General features: G+C 41.2%; 1 protein-coding gene across 1 annotated transcript in view; it reads right to left on the bottom strand.

Annotated features, from left to right (window-relative positions):
- The window catches only part of CSMD3 (CUB and Sushi multiple domains 3), a 3006114-nt gene that overhangs the window by 2752654 nt on the left and 237095 nt on the right, over window positions 1–16365 (bottom strand). The window lies entirely within an intron of this gene.

Here is a 16365-nt window from a genome sequence, read left to right as displayed (position 1 = left end):
CTCAAATCAATCATTCGTTATTGACACATTTAACTTGCCTGTAAGTCCCTAATATATTGTGTAGAAAGTGGGCCTAGGTCATCAAAGTTAAATGCCACCTATTGTGCCTTTAACTACAGTGGATGTCCAAACGTGTTAGGGAGTGTACAGGAGTCACCCTTACTGACTAGCTGGTGCCAGGCACAAATATGACACTCGAAGACACCTGGACAGAACATTTTCTGGATCTGCAGAAGAACTGATGAGGACTGAACCTTTTGTCTTTGACCTGTGAGGAGCTATGAAGGACAAGCTCTGCCCCCCTTGTACCCATGACAAAGATGTGGTCTCCAAGAGTCAGTTTGCTGACATCATTAATGACTAAAGGTATGCAAGAGGCCTTTACTCTACCATTATAATCTGACCAATGTCAACTGGAACTTGCACTGGACTTTGCTAGCGGCCTCTTCCTGGAACCCTGAGAGTTTCATATCTTCAAACCCCACGAGGTCCTGTGAGGCTAGGATGGATGCGTACTCCTGTGGTTGCTTGGGCACTAGAAAAAAAGTTAGGAAACCTTTGAAAATGTTTGCTCCCAAGTCAGGTGGACCTACTGGAAAAAGTGCCCAGTCAGCAGTTCCTCGGTCTCAGACTTAATGTCAGATTTGTACCCCTCAAATGTTCCAGCATCTTTGAAACTTGACAAAGTCCCTCTCTATTTTGGTACTTAAAACGTTTTCAAACAAAATCCTCAAAAGCTCCAAAGCCTCACAGAGACAAACTTATGACAGGTATCTGACCAGTATTTTCATGGCCACTCTAATTTCACATTTCAGACTTCTTCATACTCTTTGACTACTGAACTTTCACCGTGATCAATCCACTTGGTATATCCAACCAGGGCTTGATCGGGGTCTGCCTCAAATTGTGCTGAAGTCTGGTCTCCTTAGAAGATTAATGATTTGAGCTTTATGGCGCTGTTTTCTCTCAGTCTTTAAAAATTCATGTTACACCTGGTCTTCATGGTGTGGTTTGCCTCGACTTTTTTGCCTTCAGACCTCCTGCCTTGTTGACTTCGTTTTTACTGGCTTTAGGACTCTGGGCACTTTGCCACTGATAACCAGTGCTAATGTGCATGCGCTCTATGCTTTAAGCATGGCAACATTGGCTTATCCACAATTGGAATATTTAATTTACTTATAAGTACACTAGTAAAGTACGCTACATGCACCCATGGCCTGTACATTAAATGCTACTAGTGGGCCTGCAGCGCTAATTCTGCAACCCACTTCAGTAGCCCTTTAAACATGTCTCAGGCCTGCCATTGCACATCCTGCGTGTGCAGTTCTAAACTACCTATACTGTTTAAATTGTCAGTAGCTGTTAGTGTGCTATTCGGGGTAGTGTGACTTCCTAACACACTGTGATCAATGTATCTGTATTATAAGCAGCTCTTGTCACTTTGCAACCTGAACGCACAGCTCTAAAAATGTGTCGAAGAATATGTTCCTAAACCCTAATCTCCTGAATTCAACCTTTAATATAACGATTCATGTACAATATACCACTGTTGCTGTGCATTCTTTTTCAATCAGATAGCCCAATAAGAAACTTAATGCTTTTATGCACCACATTGCAGTTTATTCTTTAAAATTTGATGACTCCAGATATACTTATTGGATTTTTGACATTTTTGACTTATTTTGTTCAATAAGTTAAGCTATATTTTCCTAACTAGGTGTGTATCTGTTTAAAGCGTTGCACAAATGCTTTCCTCAATGTCTCTAAAGTTGTTTGAACCTTTATTTTTCAGTTTTGATCAAATAACATTGCAGTAGTGAGAGTTACTATTACAGCACATAGGGGCCGAATATGATCGTGGTTTTCCCGCATCCTCCGGGCCGGCGGAAGCCACCGCCGGCCCGGGGGATGCGGGAAAACCGCTGCGGAGCCTCCAAAGACCCACCGCCAAATTAGGATGGCGGTGGGTCTGGGATTCCGTCTGCAGCTTTTCCGCCGCGGTCGCCTTCTGACCACAGCGGAAAAGCTCTAACATTGCTGGCGGTGTCTATCAGACACCGCCAGCCATATTAGGATGGTGTGAATGTAATGCTTTTCCGCGGCGGCTTTTCCGTCGTGGAAAAGCATACGGAGTTTCACTTCGGGGGCCCGTTGCAGGCCCCCTGGGTGAAGGGGGGTGGGGGTGCACATGGGGGGTACCTATGGTACCCCCCTGCATTTGCGTGCACAAAGCAGCAGGCACCGCGCGGTGCCTGCCGCTTTGTGCATGCAAATGCGATGCATGCATTTTTAACATTGCGGCGGGTGCAGCTTGAAGCTGCACCCGCCGCAATGTTAAAGATAGAGGATGTGACCGCCACCCTGTCGGTCACATCCTAATCTGCTCGGAGGGAACGCCGCAGCCCATGTGGACGTTCCCTCCTCCTCAGGGGTCGCAGACGGACTCAAGTCCGTCCGCAATCCTAATCGACCCCTAAGTTTGTAAAACTCAGAACAACTCTCCATATTACAGTATGCAATCGCATACAGGATCAGAAGAGTGCAGGACAGTTAGCCATCGCTGTGAAACTAGCACATACCCATAACCTCCTCAGGTGACCAGTCCAGCTGTAAATCAAGGGTTAGAGTCTTCAGAGCTGTCACTAGCATCACTTGCTATGGTGGAGTCAGGGTCAAGGAACCCGCCGCTCAAACGTTGTCATATTTGGAGATCGTCATCCACCTTGGGTTTGGGTTCATGTCTGCTGAGCCTCATATGATTGGCCAGCTATCAACCATTTCAGGACATGCCTGTTCCAGTTAACTATCTTTGAGATGTGCTGGCCCATCCAGTTGATGGGCACCTAGCAAGTACTAATGCTAACTGCAAGAGTTTTTACTGCATCTTACCCCCTTCATGCCTTTTTATGTTCCCTAGAAAGCAACACTGAGGGGTCACCACTGCCTGCAGGGAAGTGACATGTGCTAGTTCACCCACCACCTGGTTTCAAATGTCTTTCACTGTTCAACAACCCCAGGTCAACTGAAGAAAGTCTGCTCCTTGGGCTCCACAACAAGGGCAGCAATCTGAACGAGCATATGATATGCGATGGAGAGCCTTGGCAGTCAGGTAAGTGCGGTGCAAAAAGGTGTACTGTACTAGCTTGAAGCAGGTGTTCCACATCTTCCACTCAGTGCTCAAGATCACCAGGGACAATGAACATTCGGGCCATCTGACGCTTAAGAGCTGCAACCTTCCCCTATTGTGCCTCGATGTTGCCATCAGCTGTTGTGAATGTATTCACTAGTTTCCACAGTTTGGCATGCAGTAGATTTACGTCTATGGAGATAGCTTCTATTTTGTGTTCAAGTGCAGTCTGAGAACCATGTATGGCTGACTACAGCTTGGTCCTGTTGGGCTCTTAATCCCTCTCCAGGGAACCCTCTGTATTGTCCACCCCACCATGTCACATGAGTCTCTGGGTGTGGCATCATGTACTGTCTGATGTTATTCACAGGATACGAGCATGCTGGTCTGTTTTTTGCCCATGCTCTTCGCAAGGGAGCACTGACATGTACGCACCAGGCTGTTCTAGTATAAGCAGTCACTGCTAGTATTCCTCCTGCCTCCGGGCCGCAACTCTCAACCACCCAGGTCACGCACACAGCTGTTGTCAGCCAGATGCACACCATTCAGGGGGCATTGATTGGTCTGACCCCTGCTCCAGACTGCAGGCCCCGATAAGCAGTCCACTCTAAGTCATCAACCAGGGTCCAGGGAGCCCAAGATACTGCCACTCAGCTCCAGCGACCGCAGCACCCCTCGCATGCTAAATAGGTGCTGGTCTACCCCACAGGGATGTCGCACTAGCCAAATGCTCACCTGAGGCACAGCATATTGCCGTGGGTGAAGAGCACCAGCCCGGTTGTCCTCCATTGTCCTCTCAGGCCACCACCTCATAGGACCATGTGACTGCCGGTCAGTCCCTGAGTGATCTTTCTGCTCTCCTCAAGGGCCTCTATCAGGTGAAAGCAAGCATCCAATCAGGCATCCATGATCACAAAAAAGGGGTGCCAATGGTCAGCAGCTCTTCTGTGTGGTCGTGCTGCCAAGTCATCTATGGGAAAACTTCATGCTCCTAGAATTCAAATCAGAGCCCAGTGTCTGCTGCCTAGGGAAGGAAGGGGGGGAGCGCCCTGACCACAGACCAAGTCCAGGAGGATTCCTTTGGAAGGTCCACTCTGCCACCCAGCAGTGAGGATAGGCCCCAGTGGCGCCCACCGCCAACCACAGTCCCTAGCTAGATGACCATCATCACAAATGCGCACCCTACTAGCTGCACGGCTCCTGCCACTCAACGTGCCACACTTCTTCCTGTGTATGCTGCAGGGCAGGGTTCAATGAGGAATATGGGAGGGGTGCTCACCCGGTGGCGAATCGATCCTGGAGGCAGCAGTCAATACCAGCGCTAAATAAGCTGCACCATAGATTCGCTCTGGGGGCACCTCCTTCTGTGCCCTCGGGCACCGGTGTCCAGAAATTGGGGATGGCACAAAGCAGGGCTTGGATCCTCACACTTAATCTGCAGGCACAGCTGCTAAGCCTCCGGCAGTTCTCAGAACCCCTGACTACACAGCAGTCTTGTGAGGAGGCCTGTCAGGACCTCTCAATACTGGCAGCGATCCCAGGCAGGGGAGTGGTCATTTCTGTGGCAGCGCTGCAGTTGGGACCTTCCGCTTCCAGGAGGCAGCTCCGATCTGCAGTTGAGTGCTCCTCTAGAGCCCCCCCAGTCTTAACAGGGGCTTTGGCGAAAGCCCGCTCAATACCCAGTGCAGCCCTCCTCTGCCAACATTTAGCCCGTGTGTCCAGCCTCGCCCATCCCCGACACCCATCGGGGAAGTGAGCCCCTGCCCCTCATCTTCATTGGTGGACCCAGCTCACAGGATCAATGACACAGGGCCACCGTGGGCAAAGGAGCACCAGCATCAGTCAAGCGGGAGCACCAAGCCGCTCTGGCAGTCGGGCTCCTGTCATCATAGGGAGCCCAGAAACAGCATCAATTGTGCCTGCAGGTATAGCTGTTATTTCTGGGGTGCATTTTGGAGGTTTAAATAGGCTGTGTGCATATGTAGGATTAGTCATGGGCTGGCTGGGAGCTTGGAGGCTCTTGACCTGTCGGCCATATTACTTGGCTACACCTCACATTGCTTCTCAAGTTAAGCCTGGCTGCTCTGTGCCAAGCTACTAGAAGGTGAGCGCAGGTTAATTTAGGTATATATCTGGTTTACCATAACTAGGATTGTAGTGCCTGCTTGAAAAGCATCCATATCCCTGCCAATAAGAAACCCAATATCTAACACATCATAGTTCCAGTTCTTATTATAGGGTTTTTTTGTTGGATGTTGTTTTAAACTACTTAGAAACATGGAGATACATTCAATTCATGTTTCTAATTTGACTTGGGATTTTTATTGTTTTGGTGTTTTTAATTTATTTCTGCTTTGGTAGAGCATTAATACTTCACACATTGCCCAAGATTAAATCTGTCTACTCTGTGCTATAGCTACCAGGGAACTGAGCTCAGCTTAATTTAGTGACTTTGAGGGTTCACTCTAACAAGAGTTGTGATTATTCCTGGAGGAAGTTGGTCACTGACCCCAAATAACAATCCAATTATTTTCACACACGATTTCTGGTACTTTTTGAAACTGGCATTCTAATATGGCACATTGAGCAATGAGAAGGCAACATTCGCATTCCAAACTGTGTGAGCATAAGTGGTCAGTTCTAAAGGTCTAAAACATTGAAATTCAAATTCATTGTAGCACATTGCAATATTTGGTCAGAATTCTAAATTACCAATACACTTAACATTTTGAAGAATGATTGTAAGTATATCAGATGCACACAATAACATTTGTTCTTATGAAACTGTCATTATGGACTTGGCACAAGCACAGTGATGAACATTAGGTTTATTGATTCTGTAATTGAATTGCCAATGCACACTCTTTTCCACTTAAGGTTCCTAGGCACTGCTTATTCTTTGGTAAAAATTTTATTCTGCTGTAAATACAGTGGTCCTAGCTAGCCACTGCTTATACTTTGGTACAAATATTATCCCGCTGTAAATACAGCACTGTATAACAGGCACAACATTTTTCTATAGACATATACCTAGTTAATTTGCTATTGCTGATAAAACAAGATATTTGGTGCTGTGGACATTTTTGAAATATTGCAATGTTAAATGTGTTTTCTTTGCTAGCAGGTTGAATAAATATAACTCCTTGGCTTATTTGGGCCCAGATATCTTAACTAGTTGTCTCAAAAACATGTAGCTATTTACACCTAGCATTTTTGCGACCAGTATAGAATTTTACAGAAAGACTATGTAATAAAAAGTCAATTTGTTACATTTTGTTTCAGAGTGCATACTAAAGTTTGTTTGCGAGTTTGCTGTGGTCCCCTGGATGAATACAGAAGGTAAGATCCCTTGGTATAAGAATATACCCCATATGAGAATATATAAACCAAATGAGAAGGTGCAAGAACAATTGTTGCCTGAATCCAGTCAGTGATGATTAGGTGGAGATTTTCGAAATATTGCAATATTGAATGTATTTACCTTGTTAGCTGATTAGATATATATAACTTTAAGCTTATTTGGCACCAGACTAAATATTTGTGCCAAAAACGTATTAATATTTGCAACCAGTATTTTATGACCAGTATAGACTTTTACAGACAGAGAAAGCGCAATTGTTGCCTAGATCCAGCCAGAGAAAACGAGGGAAGAGAAAACTCTCAAGAATACTCTCAGATGATTGAAGGGGTCCAGATAAATATGTTGCTTTGAAGACGGAGGCTGAGTCTAGACTTCCATGAGGATCTCTGTATTGATAGCATTTCAACTCAGATGGTAGGCAGCAAAAAAGCATCTGCAGGCAGCACTGTTAATTTCTACATTAAGCTAATGATTCGACAGTAGAGCCAAGGATTTGATAGGATGGCATAGTACCCAAGGAACATGTTAAATAAGACTGAAGTGATGAAGGAACCTAGTCTTACACACGATGTTGAAGAGAAGATCAGGCCTCAGAAGCAATATGATTTGTATGCAGTATGAGAGAAAGAAATGTGGTCTTCCCTTGTCTTTGAATGAGGAGTTGATAGTGATGAACTCACACTTTTGTAGATAAAATAAACTTGATTTTAATACAATAGTAAGTTTCATATAACTTTCTTGCCCACGTAGCTCAAAGGGCTACACCCAGGCTCTGATGTGTAGTAACAAAGACAACCGCAGCGAATGTTCCGGACACTAAACGTGCATTCCTGCCCTAAGGCTGCACTATAATCAAATATTCAATGGCATGTGCTAATCAATACAATGGGGTAATCACATTAATAAACATCAGCAAACTTCAACAGTTGATTAAACAAACAATTTTCAAACAATAATTGAGGGAGAATACGATTTTCTTTCAACGATTGGTTTTACTTAGTTTCTCAAAGTCGTTCATTAATGTTATGGTTTCACATTCATAGCATCAAAAAACAAATTCGGGGTTTCACATTTTGTTCTTTGAAAACACCCAATGCATTTCGGATCACAAAAGACCCTATCTCATGGGGGCTATAATCAAAGAAAACACGCAAGGTTCAATAAACAACAGCCAAACTGTCTGAGTACATTCCCCTTGTTTTTGCCTTGAATGTATTGAAGATGACTGAGATAGTGGGCTAATGGAACCTCTTTAGGACAGCTGGGCGGAGAAGATGTATGGAAGTGACAGCCATTTTACGATCCACTATTTGATTTCTTTGTAATGTTGCAAGAATATATGGATATGGAATGCAATCTTTATTGCTACCTAATATTAATGTTAATGGAATGTATTGGTTGTTGTCTTGTAATGGCCACATTTATTGTTCCCACAACCTCATCCATGGAATCATGCCTTGTTTAATTGGTCACAACCGATCCCACAGACAATGCTGCCCTATGCACAGCATATTTGGTTTAGGATCTTTCAGTTCTGTAAAACAGCCTTTTACTCACTGTTGATAAACATTATATTAAGAACTTGTGGTATATGGTATTTACATACAGCGGCAGGGGTATAACTCTCTGTGCCTTTTAGGATGTAAGAGACTTCTAACAGGGCTGGATATGGGGGAATCCAGGGTCAGCAGTTAGTGAGTGACAGAAGTCCTGTAATAGAGTCAAGTAATAAAGTTATGCTTATTACAACCAGGTAGTAGCTTCATTTCATGTGGTGTTGAGCTTGGTCTGCTAGGAACCCAGAGGCTCAAACTGGAAAATGAATGTTCTTCCAAAGAGGTATACATTGAAGTCTTAGGACCCAAGTTGTAGGAGTGTGATTGATGGAAATAAGTGACAGGGGGAAAGAAAGATGTCTTCCGTTGCCCTCGTAGGAGGAAAACAATTGGAAGCACAGTGGCTTGAGTGGAACACACTTGTGTTTCAAAGTGGTAGCAAGCCCTATTGGCTGTAGAAACTGGGTGGAGTTTTAGAAAGGAACGTGGTCATGCATGGAAGTAAACTTAATCAACTGGAAAACTGGAAAATAGTGTATAATGAGGTAGGGAGATTTCTAACCGGACCAACTTCTTTCTAACATATAAATACGATGTAAGTGGATGCATTGGTGACCATGTTGCATCATAGGGTGATTTCAGCTTAACTCTTATGCAAGTGAAGTGTTATATGGAAATACAGGAAACGGATGTTGGTAAAAAGCAGTGACTAACCCACCATATTGATGAAATATCTAGTATTTACATATTTCAACAATTTTTCTGACACAGGAAAAATAAATAGTGTGTGAAACTATTTGTTCTACGGGGCCATCAGGATTTACATGTGAGAAAAGGTTGGTGATCACATGGACTTTTAAATCAAATTGTTTGGGCCTGAAACTGGGATTGCCATTCCGAACACCAATGAGTGTCAGAAAATGTTTATTTATGCAACTGCTGTGATAAAGAATATATATAGAGGAAGCATGTGTGCGTTGTATCGAAACAGTTATAATGTGTGCTGCACAAACCTTCACGTTAACCCCACCTATTCCATTTTTAGCAATGAGACACAGATGAAATGGCAAGAGTGGAAAAATATTTTTGTAATTACATGCCAATGATTGAGGACGAAAACTTGCCGTCAGAGAAAAGAAAGGATTTTCATTGCACTCATTGTGTCCAGAGGGCATTAGAAAATATAATCATATGGAAAAGAAATCCAGAACAGACGAGGAGACCAATGTTTATTTGAATGCTCTTGATGATTCAGAAACTTATTATTCGCCTACTGTATGTCCAGCAATAGATTGGTGTAAGTTCTTCCATAGGAAACAGGAACAAAAAGAAACAATTGATGATTGTGTTTCTGTGTTAAAGATAATGACAATCTTATGATGTTTTGGTGTATTACACAATGAGTTGTTTCGCAACCAAATTGTCATGCACAAAAATAACAAAAGGGTACAAGAGAGATTGTGGGCAAGTGGAGAGTCTACATTGAAATATGTTATAGCTATTATGAGGAAAGCAGAAATATGAAGTAGTTGTGCAGTGGTAAAACTGGTAAAGGAAATAAGTAATGGAAGATTATTGGAAGGAACACACAACATTATAAAAAGTTAGTGCGAATAAGCAAGAGGAATTGGCATGTTGTTATAGGTTTGGTAGCTCATAATATTATGCCAAATAGTAAAAAGTACAGGGATGGGATTAGAAATGTTCTGCTTGTGGTATTTTAGGACATTTCACCAGAGTGTGTAAAAAGAAAGAAAGGAATAATAAAGTGAAATTGGTGGTGGAAACACAGAAGTGTAAATCTTCTGTGGATGAGAGCATGATTGTGCCATTTGTGTGTGATAAAGTATTGAAATCGGAACAAATTCTAGGAATAAGCCAACTCGCAAATGCCTGTTGCTGGTATAAAAGTGAAGCTGGCGGCAGATTCTGGGTCACCTTATACCATAATTAACAAGGAAATGTGGAATATGAAATTTGAGGGTAAGACTGGAGGTGGATTAAAAGCTCCAGATAGTCATCTGGAGAGTTTTCCGTGTGAGACTATACCGACTGTTGGGTTTAGAGTTGTATCATTTAAATTTAAAGGGGAAGTATGCTGAGGGGAAGTGCATGTGTCAGAAAGAGATCTGTGGGTGCTAGGGGGGACTGCCTGGCGAGCTTTTCGTATAATGTTAAACCCTATTAGCACAGAGCAAGTGTTATTGTTGGAAGGATGTGATAGAGTTGAAAAACCTATAAGTCAAGAATTTCTAAATTTGTTCTGAGGTAACATTAGGAAGTTGAATAGATTCACACATCAAATAATTCTTAAGAAGTGTGCCAATACTTAAAGCTAGAATTGTACCATTTGTTGTGAGAGATGAAATAGAGAACAAATTGTTGAAATTGGAAAAGGAGGGAATGTATAGAATCAGCAAAATAGTTGTCTCTAATTGTCGTTGCCCATTATAGTAATGACAATATTATATTATGTGTTGACTTAAGAAATTTAAATATGAACATTCTCATGGTCAGATTTCCATTACCACGGATAAATCAACTTTTGACTAAACAAATAACATGAAGTGGTTCACTACAATTATTTATTCATCCGCATACCTTCAGGTTTTCTTACATCAATAAAGTAGAAGATTGAAGGTCTTTTTAAAACCATTTTGAAGTTACCAGTTTGTTAGGATGCCAACCAGAGTAGCTTCGGCAGCTGCCATCCTCCAGAGACTTATGATTGAAGAGTTGTGTAAATTTGCTAAGGAGTGAGTATTCTATTTAGTACGTTACATATTTTAAGGCTTTTTCCCCCAAAAAGAGAGTTATTGAAAGCAGTTTCATAATCACATACACTCATCAATCAGGAAGAATTACGTTCCTTTTTGGAATCTCGGAATAATACTCAAAATTCATAGAACATTTTGCTGACAAAGCATTGATAATGTGACAATTGTTTAAAGCAAAAAACTAATTTGTATGGAATGATGAATATGAAAACGTTTTTAACTTCAATCAAGATGATATACGTAAAACAGCATCCATATAAGGCTTTAACCCGAGTGCACATAGTGTGACCACCATGGATATGAGTAATAAAGGGTTTGGGTGCTGTTCTTTCACAAGTGGGCACGGGTGGAAAGGAATAGTTTATACGTTTTGCATCAAGAAGGTTACCATCTACAGAGAAGTGTTATTCTGTAATTGAGAAAGAGACTTTAGCGTGCGTTTGGGCTATGAAGCACTTCTGTGCTTTTGTTGGGGGTACAAAATTTGAGTTATGGACTGTCCATTGGTAAAGTTATTAACTCCGGGGGTTTACTGACATCCTCAGCCTGGATAGTTTGCCTTTCAATGACATTACAACATTTTCATTGTAATATGATGTATGTGCCAGGTACATGAAACAGAGAAGCAGATTCTTTAAGTCAGTTACCCTTGCCAGATGTGGATGTTTCATCTAATGAGTGGGATGATTTCCAGGTGGTATTGGTGGATACTGTTTAAATGGAATAAATTGATGAGCATGAGTGGTTAAAAGTGTATGAATAGGATGAGATATTACAACCTGTAAAAATGTTTATGAGAATTGGTTGATGTTGAAGGAAGATGGGAAAAGAAGAATGAACTGTGTTTGGATGGTAGTTTTGTAGTCATAGGAGCAAAACTGGCACTGCCTGTAAGTATGCGAGAGAATTTAGTAAGTCTTTGTTATGAAGGCCATTTTGGTGTTGTTAGAAGAAAAGTTAAAAAAAAGTAAAAAATTGTATTGGTGGCCGTGTATTGACATCGATATTGAGACATTAATATGGAATTGCATGCAGGGTGCAGATTCAGATAAAAGTTTGAATACTTTAAGACCAGAGTAGGTTCCCATTGAATGTCCCAGTATGGCATTGGGTATGGTTGCCGTTGATTTCATGGGTCCTAGACTAACTAGAGAGGGAAGTATTAAGTATGTCTTTGTTTTTTTTTTATTAATTCAGAAAATGGGTTCAGTTGAAGGTGGTGTAAAATGTTGATGCTGAAAGGCTAATTAAATTCCTGTATGAACTGGTTTATTTTTCACGGAGGATTTACAAAACAAAATTGCTAAGTGATAATGGTTGAGAGAGTTTAATTTAGTTTTGGTTGAAAGTTTCTTACAAAGAAATTATATTATTCATTTGAACAGATTGGTATATCATCCAGCTGGAAATGGAGCTGTAGAATATTTTAGTCATGTGATTAAAGGTAATATTAAAATTGCAAACAGGAATAGAAAAGAATTAGGAAAGAGAGGTGAAAAAAATGGCATGGTCATATCGTCAGTTCAGGGTCCAGTCCTTTTGATTTGATGGGAGGTATAGAATCTTTCACACAAGATAATGTGGGTTTGATAAGCTTTACAAGGTTTGTGGAATGGTCACATGATGAGGTAAAAGAAAATATTAAGAGAGCATAACTGGCGTACAAGAAGTATTATGGTTCAAAACATGGCATAAAGTGTTTGAAAGAAGCAGAGTGGGTTAAGGTCAAGAACGTTGGAAAAATTCTTAAAGGGGAGAGTGCTTTTACTGAACCCCTACAAACAAAAGATTTAGTGATGGACGTGTTTGGCAATTAAGTTGGTTGCCTGAATGTCAAAGAAGAGGAAGTGTTTCTCATCAAGGAACTAAGGAACATTGTTGTGAGGATGTATTGTGGAGGAAAATGGAAGAAGAAGATAATCCTCCAAGCATTTGTGATATGGATTGGGATGAGGAGCCATGTCTGGTTGATGAGAGTTGAACTGAGGTTGTGGAAATGAACAGTAGCGTTTGTGTTGATGCTAATGATGAACGAGCAAGAGTTACCAGTAGGGCCAGAATAGTACATCCCCCTATAAGATTCAAAGATTAAATCATAGAATAGTTTTCATGTTTATTGTTCTTATAAATAATTAGATTATTTATTGGTTGATTACATTTAAAGGGGGAAGATATGTGGTATATGGTATTTACATGCAGCAGCGGGGTAGAACTGTTGGTGCCTTCTATGATGTAAGAGAGTTCTAGCAGGAATGGATGTGGGGATCCCACGGTTGACAGTTGGCGAGTTCCACCAGCCCTGGGTGTGGGGATGCCATGGTTGACAGTTGGCGAGTTCTCCCAGGACTGGGTGTGGGGAGTCCAGGGTCAACAGTTGGTGAGATACGGTTGTGAGAAGACATGTACTGCTGCTTCAGAGCCTGGTAATAAAGTTATGCTTACTACAACATGGTAACAGCTTCATTTAATTTCTTAGAAGAAATAAAATGATCCATGCAATCAATACAAAACCCTTACATGATGAATACACAGACACTAGCTGTACATCATATGTCATGAATATTAATCTAAGCAGTTTTATTTTTAACCATGATCATCGCTTAATTTACCTTTTTAATTTGCATTTTCCTCACTTAAAAGACCGACTTAGCACCAATATGGGTACATTACAAGTATACAAAAAATCTAGAAAAACCAGTAAACATGCCAATTAATAGGAAATGTACAACACATATGAAAATTATAAATATATCACAGCATATGGAGTGTTGACTGAGACCTTCAAATAGCAGTGGGTTCCACCAGCAGGGTGTGCATTTATGAGTTCCTAATTAGATCACAACAAAATAAATATATCCAATCTTGTTAAATTCAATCAGCTATCTACATATTGTTTCTCTGCGGCAATCATGTAGAGCACATTTAACAAGGATTTGTAATGCAATAGGTCTTGCATTCGCGAGAGTTTAAGATATTGGCATTGTAAATGACACTGCCTTTTATATATCTGTTTTAATAATAAACCCATAAATATGAAAGGCATTGTCATTTACAATGCCAATAGCTCAGACTCTTGTAAATGCGAAACCTATTTAATTTCCAAGAAGCGGCCGCCATTGTCCCAGGAGCTTGGAAGGTGAAAGCTTGCATGGCGTGCTGAATGTTGCAGGAAAGCATGTGGTGCCTGCAGTAGGAGAAACTCATTAAAGAAAATAGAACTTCCAGACTAAATATTACATACTGTGTAACAAAAGAAGTAAAAGGGCCAGTCCTCTTAAGAGGTTACAAATTAACACCTTGAACGCTATGGGGATTTTTCTCCTGTGCTGGGATTCTACAGATACCACTTTACATGACGAGCTGGGCTCGTCATCAGCGTAGCAGGAGGCTACTGCATGACGAGCCCAGCTCGTCATGAGCGTCGAAGGGGTTAAGACAAAGCAGTACTAAGGAGGGACTAACAACCCTATTAACAAATTAAAAGCCAGCATTTACAAAGGACAATGACACAAGCCAATGAAAAATATGGATGGAGATTCAAGTCCCTACTAGAATACAGCATGCCTCGCAGAGCATTTAATGCGCTGCCCAGGCTTGACCTAACAATTTATATGTGAGTGGAAACCAATCATCATTGCAACTTTGTAATTATAGGCAGCTTTCCTCTGCTTAGTGTATAGCTGTAAACTCCTATAGTACCTGCACTCCTTATTTACTTTGTGTACACCAGTAAAACAAGCTTTTAAAATCGCTTTTGTTGCTGTTGTTTGTACTGCAACACCATATGTGTGTATTGTATTTTCATACCAATGGGAATTCTGGCAACGCTGTATTTAAACTTTGAGCAAGGAAAAACTATGACTAATACATCAAAATCTAGATTTGTTTCCATTGTTGTAGATCCAGTCTGCCAACGGCACATAGGCAATATGCCCATCACATTTTAAATTTGGCTCTTCCTACAACACATCAGATTTAACAGATGCAGATTTTAATGAAGTTGCTTGCTTCTTAGTACCCGAGTAACCACATTTTTTCCTCTACTATACATAAGGTTTAGAAATCAAAGGATAATAAAAAACAAATGTTTCCCTTTTCTTTTTATGGAATGCATTTCTCTTTAACAAAATTGTAGTTTTCTTCTACTCCATATGAATGTTGTGAATTTCATTCACTTCTGGGTCATCTAGGCATAGGCTTAGAAGTGCGGGGATATTTGTGTACCCATCAATGCCAGTCCCCAGTGGGGTACGAGAGAAGAGAAGCTCTCCTATGCAAATATGTTTCCATTTGAAGAAAAACAATATTATATACAGGTTTGTCTTGCGAGTGACATGGACGTCATTTAGGAGTAGGCAGGGGTCGCAACTGCAACCCCTGGCTTTTTCCCTAGCTACCCCTGGCACTGCCTTTGTGACCCATTAAGTCGGACTGATAAAAAGCAGAAGTTAGACAGGCTCTAAATTAACACTGTTTAGTGCTAATCAATACAATGGGGTAATCACATTAATAAACATCAGCAAACTTCAACAGTTGATTAAACAAACAATTTTCAAACAATAATTGAGGGAGAATACGATTTTCTTTCAACGATTGGTTTTACTTAGTTTCTCAAAGTCGTTCATTAATGTTATGGTTTCACATTCATAGCATCAAAAAACAAATTCGGGGTTTCACATTTTGTTCTTTGAAAACACCCAATGCATTTCGGATCACAAAAGACCCTATCTCATGGGGGCTATAATCAAAGAAAACACGCAAGGTTCAATAAACAACAGCCAAACTGTCTGAGTACATTCCCCTTGTTTTTGCCTTGAATGTATTGAAGATGACTGAGATAGTGGGCTAATGGAACCTCTTTAGGACAGCTGGGCGGAGAAGATGTATGGAAGTGACAGCCATTTTACGATCCACTATTTGATTTCTTTGTAATGTTGCAAGAATATATGGATATGGAATGCAATCTTTATTGCTACCTAATATTAATGTTAATGGAATGTATTGGTTGTTGTCTTGTAATGGCCACATTTATTGTTCCCACAACCTCATCCATGGAATCATGCCTTGTTTAATTGGTCACAACCGATCCCACAGACAATGCTGCCCTATGCACAGCATATTTGGTTTAGGATCTTTCAGTTCTGTAAAACAGCCTTTTACTCACTGTTGATAAACATTATATTAAGAACTTGTGGTATATGGTATTTACATACAGCGGCAGGGGTATAACTCTCTGTGCCTTTTAGGATGTAAGAGACTTCTAACAGGGCTGGATATGGGGGAATCCAGGGTCAGCAGTTAGTGAGTGACAGAAGTCCTGTAATAGAGTCAAGTAATAAAGTTATGCTTATTACAACCAGGTAGTAGCTTCATTTCATGTGGTGTTGAGCTTGGTCTGCTAGGAACCCAGAGGCTCAAACTGGAAAATGAATGTTCTTCCAAAGAGGTATACATTGAAGTCTTAGGACCCAAGTTGTAGGAGTGTGATTGATGGAAATAAGTGACAGGGGGAAAGAAAGATGTCTTCCGTTGCCCTCGTAGGAG

Source organism: Lissotriton helveticus, chromosome 4_1 (genome assembly GCF_964261635.1).
Source record: "Lissotriton helveticus chromosome 4_1, aLisHel1.1, whole genome shotgun sequence".
Classification (NCBI taxonomy): Eukaryota; Metazoa; Chordata; class Amphibia; order Caudata; family Salamandridae; genus Lissotriton; species Lissotriton helveticus.
The sequence above is the reverse complement of the archived record's forward strand: the minus strand, read 5'-3'. Positions and strand labels throughout refer to the sequence as shown.